The sequence below is a fragment of the Melanotaenia boesemani genome, chromosome 2 (assembly GCF_017639745.1).
Source record: "Melanotaenia boesemani isolate fMelBoe1 chromosome 2, fMelBoe1.pri, whole genome shotgun sequence".
Classification (NCBI taxonomy): Eukaryota; Metazoa; Chordata; class Actinopteri; order Atheriniformes; family Melanotaeniidae; genus Melanotaenia; species Melanotaenia boesemani.
The window spans coordinates 16,015,522-16,036,176 of record NC_055683.1 but is presented as its reverse complement, the minus strand read 5'-3'; the positions used below and the strand labels follow the sequence as shown (position 1 = coordinate 16,036,176).

The window sequence follows — 20,655 nt, the reverse complement described above, 5'->3', positions numbered from 1 at the left end:
AATGCATGGTCGCAGTGAACCCCCCTTCTTTTCCACGAATAAGAAACCTGCTCCTGCAGAGGATGAGGAGGGGCGAATAATGTCCGCCTTGAGGGATTCCTCACTGTAGGATTTCATGGCCTGATTCTCAGGACCAGACAATGAATAAAAACGTGCTCTGGGAGGAAACATTCCTGGCAAGAGTTCAATGGAGCAGTGGTAGGGCCGATAAGGGGAAAGAGAAGTGGCGTGATGCTTGTTAAAAACCTCCCTGAGATCGTGATAAATCTGAGGGACCTTAGCCAGATTTGGGTAGGCCTTGGTTCCAGTCTGGAGATTCCTGTGCCCAGAATAAGCAGTACAAAGGCAGGAAGATGAACAGTTAGGAGACCACCCCAATATCTCTCTCAGTATGAGAATTATGATGGTTAAGCCAGGAGGCTCCAAGAATAACTGGTACTTCTGGTGAATGTATCAGCAGGAAGGAAATAAACTCGCGATGGTTGCCTCCAATAACCATCTCTATGGGAATGGTTTCTTGTGTTATTTGGTGCAGGACATGACTGTCTAGTGTTACCACTTTAACTGTCCTGGAGGTAGCCCGAGATGTCTAAATATCTAAAAATTCAGTACCTGAATCAATGAAAGCTGACACAGTTCTTGTCGTGTTATTTATTATCAGTTGTGCTGGAATGGAAAACATGCCTGACGCCTCCAGTGATTTCCGTTGACTCAGTAGGCACCTCACATCTCCTACTGAGTCCAGTCTTTTCCTGAGCAATGGTAAGCTCTATGTCCACCCTCTCTATAATGGAAACACAGTCCATCTCTGTAATGTCTTTCTTGTCCTGTGGGGGGCAGACAAGTCCAGCCGAGCTGCATGGGTTCCCCGACCTCTGTGTGCGACAAGGATCCAGAAGTGGAAGTAATTTGTTCAGGAGCCGGCCTTTCCCTGGTCTCAGGTTGGCGATCCTGGCGAATAAACCTCCTTTCCTCTCTTCGTTCCTGTAGACAAAGATCAGTCCACGTGGCGAGGACCTCCAACTCGGCCAGGTTTTTAGGAGCGTCCCTGGTAGCCAGTTTATTCTTTATCTCCTCCGCCAGGCCCTGGTAAAAGGCACAGAGCACATACAAGGGGGAGCACAAATAAGGGCACATACAATGAAGTGAATGACATTTTATTTACTTCTTTACATGAAACAGTGCAGGACACTGCACACTGTCTTTAAGTATCCCCAATAAAGATTTTTGAACATAAATTGTACTGGACCAGAACTCATGAACTGGTTTGCATGATCTTCATCTGTTCTCAGTGTTAAAAAAAATCATTGTGCAGTGCAGATGGTCAGGTTTATCTGTAAGCTGGGACGGAAATCACACAACATTAGCAATCTCTTTCAACTGTCACCACAGATCTAGGACCTTTACAAATTAGGTCTAAAGAACAATGATATTGTGGTTTACCAGTCCCTTCCAGCACATTTTGGTCTGCACATCTGCATACACCCAGTTGAAATTCACATCTCAGATCTCTACCTAGTAAATTTTTAAAGGCTCAGAAAACCAACTTGTAGTTATTTGTCCATTTGCAGATTTTTCCCATCAAACTGAAACTTTCTCTTCCACTTTCTCAAACACCTCACACTTGCAGAATCCCAACAAAACATATCCTTCCAACTCCAAAGAACTACCTTGTGCCATGGTGACATGATCTCTTACCCCTCTTATCCCTGAACCCCCTCAAATAGTTCCCTACTATTATATGTGTCCCAGACAAGCTAATGAGGTTCCCTGAACCTCTAAAATAGGCCCAGACTATTGTATGTGTCCCAGGCGCACCTAAATGAGGTTCCCTGAACCTCTAGAAAGTCCCAGACTATCATGTGTGTCCCAGATGGTCACAATATTTTATTTTATTTTATTTATACAAGATTTTTCCATCAGTAATCAAGATGTGAATCTTGATTACTGATGGAAAAAGCTGAATTGTTATTTCTGCACTATATACAGGACAAACAGAATTGAAATTACGGTTCTGTCAGACCTTGGTGTACTGAAATACAAAAGTGTAAGCCAAAAAAAAACAAAACAAAACAAGTACTTTAACTAAGTAAATAAAGCACAGTTATAAATAGATAAAAACACAAATATAAGTGTAATTATACTGTAGTTAGCAATAACGATTACTTGAATTTTTTATTTTATTTTACTTTAATTGGACAGGACTCTCCTCCCTGAGCCGCTACCTTATCATGGTGGAGGAGTTTGTGCTTCCTGATGATCCTAGCAGCTATGTTGTCGGGGGCTCATGCCCCTGGTAGGGTCACCCATGGCAAACAGGTGTCTAGGGGAGGGACCAGACGAAGTGCGACTCAAATCACCCCTATGATGAGAAGAAAGCAAGGACCAAGGTTGCCCTTGCCCGGATGAGGGTCACTGGGGCCCCCCTCTGGAGCCAGGCCTGGAGGTGGGGCATGGAGGCAGGTGCTTGGTGGCCGGGCCTTTGCCCATGGGGCCTGGTCAGGCCCAGCCCGAAAGGGTGACATGGGCCTCCCCTCCTGTGGGCTCACCCCCTGCAGGAGGGGCCATAGGGGGCGGGTTCATTGTGAGTTGGGTGGCTGCCAGAGGCGGGGAACCTGGTGGTCTGATCCTCGGCTGGAAAAGCTAGCTCTAGGGACGTGGAATGTCACCTCTCTGGGGGGAAGGAGCATGAGCTGGTGGGCTAGGTTGAGCGGTTCCGGCTAGATATAGTTGGACTCACCTCGGCGCACGGCTTGGTCTCTGGAACCACTGTCCTTGAGAGGTGCTGGACCCTCTTCCATTCTGGAGTTGCTCCCGGTGAGAGGCGCCAAGCAGGTCTGGGCATGTTCATTGTCTCCCAACTTGGTGCCTGTACGTTGGGGTTTACCCCAGTGGAAGAAAATGGTAGCCTCCCTCCGCCTTCGGGTGGGGGGACGGGTCCTGACTGTTGTTTGTGCTTATGCAACAAAGAGCAGTTCAGAGTATCCACCCTTTTTGGAGTCCTTGGAGGGGGTGTTGGATAGCACTCCTTCCTCGTTCTGCTGGGGGGGGGCTGCTGACCTCGACTCGTGACGTCGTGAGGCGGTGGAGGGAATACTTCGAAGACCTTCTCAATCCCACCAACACAACTTCTGATGAGGAAGCAGAGTCTGGGGTAGCTGGTGCTGGCTCCACCAATCTCTGGGGATGAGGTGTCTGAGGTGCTTAAAACGCTCCTCAGTGGCAGGGCCCCGGGGGTGGATGAGGTCCCCCCAGAGTTCCTTAGAGCTCTGGATGCTGTAGGGCTGTCTTGGCTGACACGCCTCTGCAGCATCACATGAACATCGGGGACAGTTCCCCTGGACTGGCAGACTGGGGTGGTGGTCCCCCTCTTCAAAAAGGGGGAATGGAGGGTGTGCTCCAACTACAGGGGGAGCACACTCCTCAGCCTCCCTGGTAAGGTCTATTCTGGGGTGCTGGAGAGGAGGGTCCGTCACATAGTCGAACCTTGGATTGAGGAGAAGCAGTGCGGTTTTCGTCCTGGTCGTGTAACAGTGGACCAGCTCTACATCCTTTTCGGGGTCTTTGAGGGGGCCTGGGAGTTTGCCCAACCAATCTACATGTGCTTTGTGGAGATATATACATATATGTATGTTTGTTGGTGATAGAAATGGTTTTGCTGAGCTGGTAGCTGAGACTCTGGACTTTCTGTGGATATCACACATGTTTAGTTACACATCTGACGCAACACCCAGAAATGAGATGTTAACCCCTTAACTCCCGGTAGTGGAGGCTGCAGGTGCAGTCAAGCTAAGAAGGAAAGGTTAGAGAAATTATAGGCCCAAAATCTGGATAATAAAGCAGTAAAGTTGCATGGACGTTATTGTATATATTGTGAATATTTTTCTCTCCTCACCATCTAAAAGCTGTGAGATTCTAATCCTGCTTTCTGTCTGTTCACCTGATTCTGAAATTCCTCTCATACTGTTCCTTGTGTGTTTAGAAGGAAGCAGCTTCACAGCTTTAAATTCACCCTGCTGACTTTTTACCTTTTAGTTAGTAAATCCTGAACATTTCATCCTTCTTTGTTATAAATATTTGATTTTATAAATATGAAAGAAAAATTATGAAAGAAATATGAAGAAATATTTTAACTGTTGCTGTTTAAAGAGAAAACTGCTGCTAAATCTGTTTATGTGTTTAGTGCAGGGGTCTGCAGCCTTTCCAATCCAAAGAGCCATTTTTCCCCACAGCCGACTAAATAAAACCCCTTTAGAGACGCAAATGTTACGAGACTTTTCAAAAAGGCAACTTAATATATAGTTTTTAATGAAGAGCCACCATAGCATATTTGTTATTTTTGAAGAACCATGTTTTTATTTCCATTTTTAGGTTTTAAAATAAAGAAAAACATAAACCTTTATAAAAAAAAGAGGATAGACAGACTTTCTTCTAAGGGATGTAGATATTTGTGGGAAATGATAAAAAGTAAAAGAAAAAAAAAAAGATTTCCAACCTAATGACAGTAAAAATAGATTTAAAAAAATATTTTAGCCATGTATTTAGAGGCATTGTGGAAGGTCCAGAGAGACACTTGCAGCTCCAGAGTCGCAGGTTGGAGACCCCTGATGTAGTGTTTGTAAACCAAAATTTACTGCATTTTCTTTATATAGCTGTAGGCCTTCTTTTAAAGGAAAGAGACATTTTGTGCATAACAATACGATTAATCACGATTAAAAGTTTCAATCGTTGCCCAGAACTACTATATATATATATATATATATATATATATAGGTTGGGGTTCCACACCTGCACTTTTCCCGCATTCTTTTTAAAACTTATCCTGCATTTTGCACAAACGTGTCTGCTCTAGAGGATCTCTGGTTGTATTCGCGTTTGTTCAACAGCTGCTTCTTCCCTCCTCTCTCATGTTGCTCTATGAATTACGACGGCTGTCGGTGATCAGCTGATTAACTTTTGTTGCTTATGTTTATGGATCAGCTAAGGAGGTAGAAACTAGCAAATTAGACCTTTTTTAGGTTTAGATTTTATGAAATATTAAACTGATTATTACAACTAAAGTTATCATCTAATGTAAGAAAAAAAAGGAACATTTATCAGCAGGTGTTTACTTTGGGTGATGTTGCTGTAGGCCTTTTATCACTGCTGCACAAATGCTCACACTTTTTATCCAGATCATCGATGTTGGCTGTTTAACTTCAGTTAATTAAATTAATTAATTTAATTTAAAAAGTTTTAATTCAGAATTATGATCTAGAAGATGGTAGAGATGTTTTAGAACAGCATGTAGAAGCAGGGTCTGAAATTAACACCCGCCAGGCGCCAAATGCGGGTAAACTTTTCGTTTGGCGAGTAAATCTCAGAGGGCTATCCGCCAAAATGGCGAGTAAATATTTGTATCAAATTAGTCATTTTTTTCAGTCTTCCTGTTTTCTTTTTGTTCCTCTGCTGTCTGAATGTATGAATGACGTGCACGTACACAAACATGCATTGATATGAGGGGCCATTTGAGACATTATTCAGAATTACCCTCTCACAGACACATGTGAAATTTAAGTCATTCACACATTATACTGATACTCATATATTATATTAAAATCATTGACACATTATAGTAAAACCTCTCATACACAATACTGAAATACTTTCACATATTTGATATTCCTATGTGCTGTGTCTTTTTTTTTTTTTAGAAAAACTGACCCTTTTGTGAGTCTTTAGGCATTGGCAGCCTTTAAATCTCATTTGTAAATGCTTTATAAGGTAATACATTGTGCACACTTTAGATGAGCTCACACCATATACTTAAATAATGAGTAGTAAGTGCTTTGTAACTACCTGGAATAATGAATTCCTGTATTAATAGCTGCCTATAAATTTGTGTTTGCATAAAATATTTATTAACATATTTACTAAGCATTAGTACATGTCTGGACACCTTCTGTAAGTGCAAGCATTCATAAAAAATCTAACCGTTTGTAAGAGATGCAATACTACATTTTGAAATACTGAATCCATAATTTACAGCATTAAAATACAATCATTACACATAATGTAGATGAGCTTATTAATGAAGAGTCAAACATTTATAAATGTGTTTATAAAGTGTCTACTAATGAGTATTATTGTCTGAAACATGCTTTTAAAAAAGATGACTTCAGAATTTACTAATTCATAACTAAAGTGCTTATCAATGATGAGTAAAACATCTACAACTGTGCTTATAAACCACATACTAATGAGTATTCTTGTCAGAAATGTTTGTAAATGATTAATTCAGTATTTATTAATGCTTAATGAATGCTTCATAGTGTGTACTTATTATAAAGTGTTATTAGTTCCATTTATGGACATTTCCAGAGATATTTGTGCTGTTACTGAACTCTTTGGCAGTTTGACAATTGCCATTGTTTTTAGATGTCTCTTTTGCCTGTCCCATTGATGTATGGCATGATAACTACAGCTGTTTATATAATGCAATCCTGTTCATTAGCTATCCAATTGGACTCCCAACCAGTCTTCTTGCCTGTGCAGTGAACACTTCGAGAGTCATCACTTCAGCACTGTCTCCAGGATACTGAGACTTTTTTCATGCATTGGTGTAAATTGATTAAAATATTTACATAAATTAATGTGTGTTTGACATAAAGACCCTTTATTATAAAAAACAGAGAATTGCTTATTTTTTCCCCCACAAGCTCTCTGTAAATATCTGTGACCAAAGTTATTATGGAAACAGCCAAACAGGAAGCAAGAAGCTTTGAGAGCACCTAAATATTATTTTATTAGCAACAGTAATTTGTTTTTTAAAAAAAAAACCTGGATGAACTGCATGCATAACAGACATTTTTACCATGATATTGGAAAGTGATCCTAAATATTTGAGTGGTAGTGTATATTTATGTTTTTTTTTCTTCTTCTTCTTAGGGAAGGACTTGCTTGAAGGACACAGCTGTACCTACAAACAGCTGTGAAGCATCAAGAGTGACCATAGCTACATAGTCACAGAGTCTCCAAGAACACTTAAAAGGAAGGCTAATGCAGCAGATGAAAAGTTATGTGTAGCATGCACATTTATTCGGCATTCGGTTGAAATCCCAGGACACAAGGAGATGGAAGGCAAGAATTTTTTCCTTGAGATCTGTGACAAAAGTTCTTCAGAAGAGACTTCTCATATCAACTGAATGTGCCTCTCTTCTTGATCTGGATGATGTTCCCAGAGAGATGTTTCATAAAATTAAAAAGAAGAGTAGGTCAGTGTTTTCTGAAAACTTAAAGCAATTCACAGCTACACTTCACTTCTACTTTCCAAAGGCCTATGACTATGTCAGAGAAAACTTTCACTTGGCTTTGTAGCATCCTCAGACCATTCGCAAATGGTACAGTAGTGTCTCTGCAGATCCTGGTTTTACTGTTGCTTCGTTTATGGATTTAAAAAGTCATGTTGGTGAGAAGAAGAAGGAAGGAAGGAGAAGAAACCGTTTGCTCTTTGATCCATCCATCCATCCATCCATTGTCTTCTGCATGTCCGGAGTCGGGTCGCGTGGGCAGCTGTCTAAGCAGGGAAACCCAGACTTCCCTCTCCCAGTTCATCTGGAGGGATCCCGAGGCGTTCCCAGCCAGCCGAGAGATGTAGTCCGTCCAGTGTGTCCTGGGTCTTCCCCGGGGCCTCTAACCAGGTGGGACGTACCGAGAACACCTCACCACCTCATCCTGACCAGATGCCCGAGCCACCTCATCTGGCTCCTCTAAATGCGGAGGAGCAGTGACTCTACTCTGAGCCCCTCCCATATCACCAAGCTTCTCACCCTGTCCCTAAGGGAGAGCCTGGCCACCCTGTGGAGAAATTTAATTTCAACTGCTTGTATTTGCAATCTTGTTCTTTCGGTCACTACCCACAGCTCATGACCACAGGTGAGGATAGGAACGTAGATATACCAGTGAATCAAAAGCTTTACCTATTGGCTTTTGTTGTGGAATTTTATTATCAAAGATCACACACTAAGTGAGAATCAAACAAAGTATTTTTATTAAGAGCTGATCAGGCAATGGGAGTCACACAGTCAAACAGCTTTGGCTGAGCATGTCCGCAGAGATACACATGGGCTTGGTTAATATAGACTCGCATGACATGATAGCATCAAGGTCGTTGGTGCAAATCTTCAGTACATTGTCTGCAAACCCTGCACAGCCTGGTACACAGTTTCTAAAGAATGTTATCAGTGGTGTGATGAGAGAGGAGAGCTCACTAAATATTATCTGGGTACAAGTCGTTCTCCTTCCCAGTGAAACATAAGTCAAGGTTTTTAATAATACAAAGTGTAAATAATAGAGTTTAAGGGCTATGTGTATAAATTTTCCATTACAATCCACCCCTTTGATTAAAATGAAACATATTAATCACACATAAAGAGAAAATTTACTCAAAGAACTCCAAATCACCAACATCATAGTAGGGAGAGGAATCCGCTGGAACATAATGAACATGGAAATTGAACGTTCTATTAATGAAAACTGTCTAATAGGGGGTGGCATGTGGCACCAGTCCACAAACATAGCAGCTGTCATTTGTCAATTTATGAGCTGACATGTTTGCAACCTGCCACCAAAGATTATCAGTGTGATCATGATGATCAGGGTGTGGTCGTCTCGGCGGTGCCTCCGTAAGGAGGGTGCTTCTGTCCCCTGCAGTCGTCTGGCGGGTTGGGATGGAGCTGGGGTGCGTTGTGTTGGGCGAGGACCGGTTGGATCCAGGTACAAGAAGAGGAGTGTGATGAGAAAGATGGTGCACTTCATGTCGCCACGTGGGGGTAGACTACCTCACACGGGGCTGACCTCAGGGATTATTCTGCCCTGTGGTTGAGAGGTCAGCTGGTGGAGCTGGGGTTGGTGGATCTTGGAACCTCCTACAGTGGGATGCGTGGATCCAAGTGGACCTTTCAGCAACCTTCACCACTGTGTGAGTGACCAACAGGACCTGGAAGGGACCCAGCCACCTTTTAGACCGCATGTGCTTCCTCCTCTTCTCTCTGACCAGGACCCAGTCCCCAGAAACCAGGGAACGGAAGGACCCGATGCTGGGCATGGCAGGCCTTCCTTAACCACAGTGTACCTGTGAGAGCTTCTGAAGGGGTCAGTTATTTGGAGTGACTGCGTTAGTTTCTCCTTTTGCAGGTCTCCATTAGCATAGTGAACAAAGATAAACCAACAATGTTATTTGTGTGTCCTCATTTGCTGTAAAAAGGATCTCTTCTAAGCTGAAAATCTTCTTCTACTTTCCTCAGTTCTTCATCACTTCATGTAGTCATGTTTGCTCTAAACCATGACAATATCATAATCCGTGTCCTAAATTTCCACAAGTGTAACACCTTTCTCCCTCTTCAGTCTTTCTCTTGCTATTTTGTCATCCACCCCGTCCTCTCTGTCCTCCTTTTGTGTGGTCTTAATTATCATAGTCCAGTCTATTGTACGAGTCCATTTAATTGTTATACTTTGAAGTAGGTTTGTCACCCTAAGGTTAAGTGCATCATTTCCTGGGGTAAAACAGCACTTTGTTCATTTTTTCTTACATGTATCATGCTGCACAAAAATTGTTTGAATAATTTGTGAAACCATATGCAGTGAATTTATTTGATATTTTATCCATCATCCCCCTTGTTGAGACATGGCAAGGCCCATGGCTCAATATTGCTGACATTTGCGACCATTGTAAAAAGAAATTTAAGTAATGCTATAGGATGTATGTGGCAACTAACTTCGTGAAAAGGAGGAGGTTCAGATGGAGGAGGCTGTAAACTAGGGCTGCCGTGGGAACCTGCTGGGGGAGGATAGAGCACTGCGTTCAGATCAAGGTCATCCTCCTGTTCCTTGATCATGAATTCCATTTCTCCCTTATTCTCTGTCTGTTGCCTTTACTTTAATGTCTATAATCAACAGGTGCATAATGGAATACGTAATTTATCAACAAAAGGACATATTTTCCCTATGTATTGAAATATCTGACATTATCCCAGGAAAGAGTAAAATAATTCATAAAACATTAAAATTCTTGTGTGCTTGAATCCTGAAGTTGCCTGTTTCTGGCATCCCCCTGTGAAAGCAATCTTCATCAGCACAAGTACACGTGTACACGGTGATAATTTACTCCACCTGTAAGAGTTAATCCCAAAATGTCAAAAGGGTCAATATCATGTTTGATTTTAAAATGCACATACACATATGTTACAAAAGAGATTAGGTGTAGATGGGAGGCATTCCTCCCAATCACGCCCCTCCAGGTCTCGCTGTCATTGCCCACGTTGGCATTGAAGTCCCCCAGCAGAACGAGGGAGTCCCTGGAAGGAGTGCTTTCCAACACCCCCTCCAAGAACTCCAAAAAGGGTGGGTACTCTGAACTGCTGTTTGGTGCATAAGCACAAAGTCAGGACCCGTCCCCCCACCCAAATGCGGAGGGAGGCTACCAAGCACTCCGTGCCCCACCTCCAGGCTTGGCTCCAGAGGGGGGCCCCGGTGACCCACATCCGGGCAAGGGAAACCTGGGTCCATGATTTGTCGTCATCATAGGGGTGCTTTGAGCCGCGCTTCGTCTGAGAACTTAACTGAGATTGAGAATGGACAGAGAATGGACAGTGTGTGTAGGAGAACATCTTTACTATCAAACTCTTCAAAGAATACAAAGAACTTCAAAGAACTGGAAATATCCAGGCATGGTGGACAAAATGTTTCATGTTCTTGAATGTTGAATGTTCATATTTTTTCTGTTCTTGAGTTGTGAGTTGATCTGTATATACAGTATCTGTTTTGATGACTTCTAAATAAAATGTATAAAATGCTTTGTATTTTATTTCTTAAACTACCTAACTAATAATGGCTAAGTAATACTTGTTTTACGCCTCTTATGCATTTCCGAGTGGATAAATGTTAACACTTTACAATAAGGGTCCAAAAAAGCATTCAGTTATGATTATGTTTAGTTAAGTAAGGCTTATGAGGCTATTAAACATTTATAAAGTGTTAGCAAAGGGATAAATGTTTACAATAAGGGTCCAAAAAAATTCAGGAAAGATAAACTATGGTTAAGTAATATTTACGAAGCACTTACATTTATTTAGGCTTAGGTCAGGCTACTAATGTTAAGTAATGCCTCACTTAAAGGCACAATGTGTAGCTTATTTGGCTTTTTATTAGCAAAAATCAAGTATCACTTTCGTAAATACATATTTTACCAAAGTCTAATCACAATCATATCCAAATGAAAGCGTTCTTGTAGCTTAGAATGAGTTGTTCATAAATACATAGTTGGCAGCACACCCAACTGGAGGCTGCCATGTTGCATCGCCATCTTTGAGTACAGTAGCCGAAAGGAGAAAAACTTCTTTTTTACCTTGCTTTTTACCTACGAATCCCTTCTTTCGTGGGGGAGGGGGCAGTGGTGGTGTAAACAAGCCAAGACAACCATTCAGTTTACCAGTTTACATTGAAATGGAGGACCACCCATACTCTTTATCCCGCAAGACAGAGGGAAAAAAGCCAAGAAAAGAAAAAGAAATTCAATCTAACAGTGAAGTTTATTTTGGCGATGTGTTAGAAACAGGGCAGGGTAGTCCAAAAACTACTTTACCCTGCCGTTTAAGTCGGATCATTTAGGGTGAATCCCATTTCACCCCTTGGCCCTACCCCTTAGCCCTTCCCCTTCGTTTTGCGCGTTCACGTGAAGGGGTAGGGGTGTCCCAATTCCTTTTAGGACCGAGGGGTAGGGGTAAGGGGTAGGGCTATATACCCCTTCAAACGAAGATTTTTCAGAGGCACACTTGAAACGGAGGGGTATGAAAAATTTCCTGTTCTATATGAGAAAGCAAGTGTTTCTACGCACATCACGCTTTCTTGAGATGCAGGACAACACACACTCGCAAAAAAAAAAAAAAAAAAAAAAAAAAAGGCACAGAGAAAAGAGCGTATACCAGCACACACGATTAATTTAATGGCATGCAAAATTCGTACTTTACGTCCTACATATGCCTGTCGATAAGCAATAAGTCAATTAATTGCACGGTAACGAAAAAATGAGCGCAACAAGTTTGCCGCCCCGATAGTTTTCATTAGCCCCCCCCATCTTACTGCACCATAGACTGTGTATGACAACAGGTTTCACTATGCAGTATCTCGACTGAACGCTCTTGTGGAGTGATCTCTCTCATGTCATGTTTGACAGCAGCATGTAGCAGCACGAGACCGTGGTGAACCACTGTGCGAGCCGGTACGCTGCATTTGTTTACAGGGCTACTCTCACGCATCGGCCGTTAGACTCGTGCATTTGAATGGCTTCTTACGCTCTCACGCTAAACCTCTGATTTCTCACGCTGGAATACACTTTAAGAATACACTTTAAGAGCAATGCCGGCTAATATTTATTGGTTTTTTTTATTTAGTTTCTTCCAGTATCTGTGTAAAATGTTCTTTAGTGACTACTGATGACGTATGTGACTGTTGAAGGGGTGTCCCAATTCGTAGGGGTGGACTTTTCAGCCCTACCCCTTCTAGCTCCGTTTTAAGGGGTAAGGGGCAAGGGGTAGGGGTAAGGGGTAGGGCCAAGGGGTGAAATGGGATTGGGCCTTACTGTTACTTGCTATATAAAATGGCATAAATGGCTAATTTGTTAGTTAGCCTACAGTACAAAAGCTCTGTTGCAGCAGTTTTCAGTTGTTGTTACTCTTCACAGAAGTCATACCAGTATGTGACGTGTGCTTCTTTCAGAAGTATTTTCCAAGAACTTTCCCTCATGTTTCATAATTTATTTCAGCTGATTAGTCAATGGGGGTGGGGGTAATTGTCCTCCTTCTAGTCAGACTAAATAGACCAAAGTAATGCCAGTATCTCATTGTGATTTAATCACTAGAACCGCACACGTTCTAACTCAAAAATATCTCTCAGATAATAATTATTTCAAATCAATACTTCGCCCACCTCCCTTGATAAATCAGCTGAAATACATGTTATTAACCACAGAGTAATGTTACAGCACGGGATCTTCCTCTTGCAGCACGGACAGGTCCACTGCCCCTACTTTGACTCCTTCTTTCTCTCCCTCTTCCTCTCCCTTCATCAGATGATCTCTGAGTCTGCAAGTCATGAAAAACGATTTCACACAATAACATTAGCTATTAGCAGTAGCATGGTACCAAATATATGGAGGGCATGCTTGTAGCTTATCGGCAAAAAAAAAACAAACATTATTATGTATTTTTCTGTACCTCATCACCTGACAGGACACTTGAACTTCTGAAGATATTGACATTTTCACGTTTATGATTCTTCGCAGTATCCGTAGTTGTAATAACACTCTTAAATGGTAAGGTTCCAGTAGAGCGCTACTAGGTTGCTTAAATTACATTAGTGCACCACTAGATGGGAGTAATTCTTACACACTGGGGCTTTAGGGTCAGATAAGGGCTATCTGATGACATACACAGCTCAGCATTACACCATATAGGGAAGGATTAGTAGATGCATAAGTAAGCTGTTACTTAATACTTATTCACTAAAAATCTACATCATTGGTAAACAATTAATTGAGAAATTTTTAAAGGCTTAACTGACATTGCAATTAATTATGATTAATGCATACATAATGACCAATAATTACATAATTCAACTTTTGTCAACACATAATAATGCATTAAGGTTGAGAAGTAAACATTAATTATCTGCTTATTAATGCATTAAGTAATATGCAAACTAACACTAAGTAACACATAATATTAGTTAATAATATATATTTCAATATTTAAGAAATGCTTAATAATGCAATAATTAACGTTAATTAAGGGACCCTTATTGTAAAGGGTTACCGTTTATTAAAAAAGAAAAATGAGAGCATCACAGAGTCTGGTGAGGTTCTGAAGAGAAAGATGATGTGCAGAGACTTTTATCCACAGCCTTTATCCACAGACATTGAGTCTGAATGGGTTGTGTTCCATGCCGCTATTCACGAAGCAGCCAGCCGCATGCTGTGGCCATAAAGTCATCGGTGACTGTCGTGGAGGTAACCCTCGAACTTGTTGGTGGACACCGGCAGTAAGGGATAGCGTCAAGGTCCTATTTAGAAGGCCGGAGTTATTTTGTTACGATCGGCAGCTATGAATCCGAGCGAGTGGCCATGACTTGTGGAGTCCCCCAGGGGTCAGTCCTTGGACCTCTTCTGTTCAACTTGTATATGCTCCCTTTGGGTAAAATATTACAAAACTATAGCATTAGTTATCAAAGTTATGCAGATGATACACAACTTTATGTGTCTCTGTCACCAGATGACTGCAGTCCAATAGACTTATTGTGTCAGTGTCTGGAGCAAATAAACACCTGGATGAGGGAGAATTTTCTACAATTAAATGAAGACAAAACTGAGATTATTCTGTTTGGTAGCAAAGAGAAGAGGGTCAGCATTGGCAAACACCTGGAGACTCGGGCTCTTAAAATCACCAACCAAGTTCGTAACCTGGGAGTGTTGATAGACTCAGATCTGACTTTCAGCAGCCACATCAAAGCTGTCACTAAGACAGCTTTTTACCAGCTCAGAAACATCAACAGAATTAAAAGTTTAGTTTCCCAGAAAGACCAAGAGAAACTCATCCATGCATTCATCTCCAGTAGACTGGATTACTGTAATGGTCTTTTAACAGGACTTCTTAAAAGAGCATTAAACATCTGCAGCTCATCCAGAACGCTGCTGCTAGAGTTTTAACCAGGACTAAGAGATCTGAACACATCACACCAGTTTTGAAATCTTTACACTGGCTTCCAGTCAGTCACAGAATAGATTTTAAAACCCTTCTGCTTGTTTACAAATCCCAGAATGGTTTAGGCCCAGAATACATCTGTGATATGTTCAGAGAATATAAACCTAGCAGAGCTCTTAGGTCCAAAGACTCTGGTCAACTAGTCCAGGCCAGAGTCCAGACTAAACATGGAGAAGCAGCATTTAGCTGTTATGCTGCAAACAAATGGAACAAACTGCCAGTGGAGATTAAACTTTCCCCAAATGTAGACATTTTTAAATCCAGGTTAAAAACATTTCTTTTCTCATGCGCCTATGCATGAAATCTGCACGGTAACTTTTTTTTAACTTATCTTGCTTTTAATCATTTTAATGTAATTTATTATTTTATTGTGATTATGTGTTGATTATGTGTTGATGCCTTTTACTATTCTAAATATCTGTAATATCTTTGTTTTATGTAAAGCACTTTGAATTGTCCTGTACATGAAATGTGCTATACAAATAAACTGCCTTGCCTTGCCTTGCCAAGCTGAAGAAGGAGTCCTATCGGGCCTTTTTGGCCTGTGGGATTCCAGAGGCAGCTGATGGGTATCGGCGGGCTAAGCGGAGTGCAGCTTCGGCGGTCGCTAAGGCAAAAACTCGGGCATGGGAGGAGTTTGGAGAGGCCATGGAGAATGACTTCCAGACGGCTTCGAGGAGATTCTGTTCCACCATCTGGCAGCTCAGGAGGGGATGGGGGCTGCTGACCTCGACTAGGGACGTTGCGAGGCGGTGGAGGGAATACTTCGAAGACCTTCTCAATCCCACCAACACAACTTCTGATGAGGAAGCAGAGTCTGGGGTAGCTGGTGCTGGCTCTCCTATCTCTGGGGCTGAGGTCGCTGAGGTGATTAAAAAGCTCCTCGGTAGCAGGGCCCCGAGAGTGGATGAGGTCCGCCCAGAATTCCTTAGGGCTCTGGATGCTGTAGGGCTGTCTTGGTTGACACGCCTCTGCAGCATCACGTGGACATCGGGGACAGTTCCCCTGGACTGGCAGACTGGGGTGGTGGTCCCCCTCTTCAAAAAGGGGGAATGGAGGGTGTGCTCCAACTACAGGGGGATCACACTCCTCAGCCTCCCCGGTAAGGTCTATTCATGAGTGCTTGAGAGGAGGGTCCGTCGGATAGTCGAACCTCGGATTGAGGAGGAGCAGTGTGGTTTTCGTCCTGGTCATGGAACAGTGGACCAGCTCTACACCCTCTTTGGGATCGACTGGCGGATCGGTGTGGCATCTGCAGTGATGCAGACTCTGCATCGGTCTGTCATGGTGAAGCTGAGCCAAAAGGCAAAGCTCTCGATTTACCGGTCGATCTGCGTTCCTACCCTCACCTATTGTTATGAGCTGTGGGTAGTGACCGAAAGAACAAGATCGCGAATACAAGCGGCAGAAATGAGTTTTCTCCACAGGGTGGCCGGGCTCTCCCTTAGAGATAGGGTGAGAAGCTCGGTGATCCGAGAGGAGCTCAGAGTAGAGACGTTGCTCCTCCACATCGAGAGGAGTGGCTCAAGCATCTGGTCAGGAAGCCTCCTGGAAGGAGGCCCCGGGGAAGACCCAGGACATGCTGGATGGACTACATCTCTCGGCTGGCCTGAGATTGCCTCAGGGTCTCCCTGACTGAGCTGATGAATGTGGTTGGGGAGAGGTGAGTCTGGGTTTCCCTGCTTAGGCAGCTGCCCCCGTGACCTGACACAGGACAAGCGGCAGAAAAATGAATGGATGGATATATATATATATATCTATATATATATATATAGATATATATATATATATAAATATAGAGAGAGTTCAATTTGCGCTATACTCCTGAAGGAGTTCCGTCAATTTTAATGTCACAGTCTCACAGGAAAGAACATGCAAAAAGTTCTAACTGATGTGTCCATGCTCCCAGTGTCCACAGCCAAGTGTGAACAAGGTTTCAGTGTGATGAACAGCATTCTTACCAATGGCAGAAACAGAATGAATGTGTCCACACTAAACATTCTGCTTTTCATTGCTGTAAATGAACCAAATGTTGCCTCCTTCCCGGCCGCCAATTTGCGGAGTGTCACAGTGCGTGGTCGGCGCTGAGTTTTCCCAGCCGTCCCTGAAAGCATTCTCCCTCCAGCTCTGCTGATTGCTGATGCGCTCCACCTGGTCTGGGCTCCTTATATACCAGTCTGTGACAACTCTTCTCTGCCAGATCGTCTTGGTTTATCCTTATACGCTTCCAGCCATTATCTTCTGCTTGCCAACCTGATCTCTGACCTGTGACCAGTTTTTGGACCTGGATATCCTGACTCAGCCTGCTCCCTGTCTGGTAAACCCTGCCACTCTGTCTCTGATCCTTGACCTGTGTTTCAACCTGGAAAACCCGATTCTGCCTGCCCCCTGTCTGTTGACTCTGCCTGTGATTCATTCTGCCGGTACTCTGACCCTTGGACTGCCCTCAGGATTTGGATTTCGGATTACGGATCTTGCCCCTGGCCATCGGGAAACTCTGGAGGATTCCTGGAGACCTTATTCAGCCTGGATTTCCCACTTCTGTAACTATCAGAACAAACTAATTGTCTTTCTGGTTCTGCAGTTTCCACAGCCCCGGCAGAGCTTCTATCATGACATCACGGCCCCTGAAAACCACCCTGCTGGTTTCCATCCCCTCCGCTGGTACATGAGCAATATCTCTCGCACATTCCTGTTTGTTCTGGCTGGATTCTCATCTGAGCTCTCCTACCTGCAGGCTAAACTGACTGCAAAAACCAGAAATTCTCATCACCTTAATAAACACTGTTTTTATCTATTCCTCAGTTCCAACTTTATTTGTGGTCCAGTTTGCTGATCCGTGACAGTACGATCTGGCCAGCATTATGGACCCTTCAGGAACTGCGGACTGGCGTGCCCGTGTAGAAACTGCTATCATGCAACAGGAGGCCGGTTTGGGTGAACTAGTCGCTGGAATTAAAAACATTTCAAGGCAACTTGCTACCCTAACTACCTCTGAATCCACAGGAATAAGCCCGTAGCCTCTCCCTACCGCCCCACCAGTAATCCTGGGACATGAACCTCGGATGGCACCCCCAGAACGGTACTCAGGCGAACCGGGTCAGTGTTGGGCCTTCCTGGTCCAGTGTTCTTTGTTATTCGAATTACAGCCTTCCACATTCCCATCAGAAAAGGCGAAGGTTGTGTATGTCGTCTCCCTGCTAACCGGTAAAGCCAGACTTTGGGGCACAGCAGAATGGGAGAGGGGTTCCCCTGCCATAACCACTTTTAAGACTTTCTCAGAGGAACTTTGTCGTGTTTTTGATTCTGTAAGACCAGAACGGGAAGCCTCAAGGAATCTGCTCTCTCTCTCCCAGGCAGACAGATCAGTTACAGATTACATAATTGAGTTTCGCACATTGGCTGCTGACAGCACGTGGAATGACTCTTTAATATAAATGACAAACTCAATACTGTATAAAGATGGCAAAAGCAATAAAAGTAATGACAATCAAAACCCAAGAAAATACGGCAGTGGGCTCTGGTCATGTACAAAGAAGCATATAAAAGAAAACCATTAGTCCCAATTAATCCAAAGCCCATCAACTGGCAGAAATGTTGAATGTTTTACTTTTATACACTCACATGTCACAGCAGTTATTTTCAACACATCAGACACTGGATGTTAAGGACACTGTGGTTCAAGCTCTTTTTCATGGCAGTCTCCGCTCAGCACCACATGCAGGCTCTCTGTGTAATCCATTTCACAACACATCTCAATTAAATGCAAACAGAAACATCTCAAATGTAACTCCTAGTTTACATTTCAACAAGTTGTGTATATTTACCTTCTCCCAGAGAGCAGTCTCTATTTCACCATAAGATAAGGGAAAGGACTTAATTAGCATTCCCCCATGTTGGACGTCAAACAGGAAGAAGGCCCAAAATGCCCCTGGCATAGTGTCAGCAGAAAGATTTTGCGTATCTCTATACATGCATATACCAACAGAATAATACAAACTAAAGCAGAAAACAAATCACAAACCACAAACATCCCACAATAAAATAACACTATGCAACCCCAGTCTGCCCGTACAGAGGCACCGACCCCATGTCCATTCAATGCTGCAGAGGCGTGGCAACCAAATACAGCCTCAAAGCATTCCAGAGCCTTAAGGAGCTCCGGGCGGCTGACATCCACCCTGGAGCCATGCTACCCACTTTTTAGCCACCTCGGCAACATCTGCCCTGGGAATAGGAGACACCTGGGGTCTCAATCTCTGTTCTTAGCCATGAGAGTTCATTTAAGTTTAAGAACAACATGTCTGTAGCTGCCTTGATGACAGTAAAAAGCACTGTGGGTAAGCAACGTCACCCCGCTGAAAACGCAACTCTGCTTCACTGCTCTGGATCTGCTCTGGTTCTTCAACTGTATCTTGCTGCTCCTGTTCCAAACCAGCTTCTTTCCCCTCCTCTTCTTCTTCTTCACTATCCGAGTACAGAACAGCTTTCTCTGCTCCATTTAATCCGTCATATCCATCACGATGAAGAAGTTTCCAGAGCTTCTTCTCATACAAGGCCCTAGTGGAGGCTACTACTGGCCCAGCTTTAACCCCATGGTTGAGTAATGCAGCTTTGAGATCACCATCAGTCAAACTACTTGGGTCAGGCACCTTTGCATCTTCTGCATCATTTCCATTGTTTTCCACATCTTGCACTGGATCCTCGTCATCGCTGGAAAAGTCTGCTGCGTTTTTCTGATCGATGTGTTTCAGGTGCAGCTCCACATAAACCTCCTTTTTGCTCGCTGCAGGTGGCAGCTCGACATTGTGAGCAATTAAATCTGACTTGAGGCGAGTTTTAGAGAGATGAACCGGGTCCTCAACAAATGGCATGTCCCTTGCTCATATCTTTCGGTAGTAGTCTTTGCATGTGACATAGAAACGATACAAAATTCAGAAACGAACCATCATCAAGTAACCTTTCACAAGCTTTACTCAAGTATAACAAATGAACAATTGTTTATATATTTACCAACTTCGAAGTAACGAGAGCCGTAGCTCGGCGAGCAGCGTGTGTCTTACGTTAGCAGAAACCTGGAAGCTATAACAATAACCGGAAGTAATAGAAACGGAAGTGTACTCTTCAGAATAAAATCACAAAATGAATACAATATATATTAAAACAACATCCAATGCCATAACGAAGTTAGCTGGCATTTACAATGTCAGAATATAATTTTGATATAAAGTTTTTTTTTTATTGCTTAAGCTTTAAAAAATGCATGATCGTTTATTCAGGCTTTTATCCAGCGGATTTCCAGGAAGAATGGTTTACGTACAGTACATACAGGTTTACATACAGGTAAGTAAAATCATTTTAATAAATTCAGTTAATATTGTGGCAAAGTTACAAGAGCTGAACACCTGAAAACCCAAACCTTAGTCCTGCCCTTGCTCCTCCCCAGCATGCTGAGGTCACACTAGAAGGTAAATAAAACCCTGAATAGAAACACTATCAGTGCTTTGGCTCAGAACTTGCACTGAAACTTCTGGAAAGCAACACAAACAAGGCTCTGTGTTTAAAACAAGCTTCATTCTTCTCATTAAAGCAGGTAGGCTGCACACCTATGGTTCTTCTTCAATGCTAAAAACCCTTATTTTTAGCTTACTGCAGATGACTAGTCCTGCACTTCTATACAAACCTGTTTGTTATTTTTGGGAACAGTACACTGTTCAGACCAATTATCTTGCATTAGCCTGAAACCGTTTCATTTCTGCTTCAATGATAATTTATTCAACAGTAACTGTAACACACAGCTGCATTAGGCTACCAGACTGTTTCCATATTTGATAGATGTTGTCTAACAGTTGCCACACCAGCT

General features: G+C 42.8%; 1 protein-coding gene across 2 annotated transcripts in view; it reads left to right on the top strand.

Moving 5' to 3' along the window:
• Nucleotides 1–20,299: 20,299 nt before the first annotated feature.
• The window catches only part of dnase1 (deoxyribonuclease I), a 40,574-nt gene continuing 40,218 nt past the window's right edge, over nucleotides 20,300–20,655 (top strand). For both annotated transcript variants that reach the window (XM_041998817.1, XM_041998808.1), the window contains exon 1: nucleotides 20,300–20,385. The gene's annotated coding sequence lies outside the window, so the exon portion shown is untranslated. The remainder of the gene's footprint in view (nucleotides 20,386–20,655) is intronic.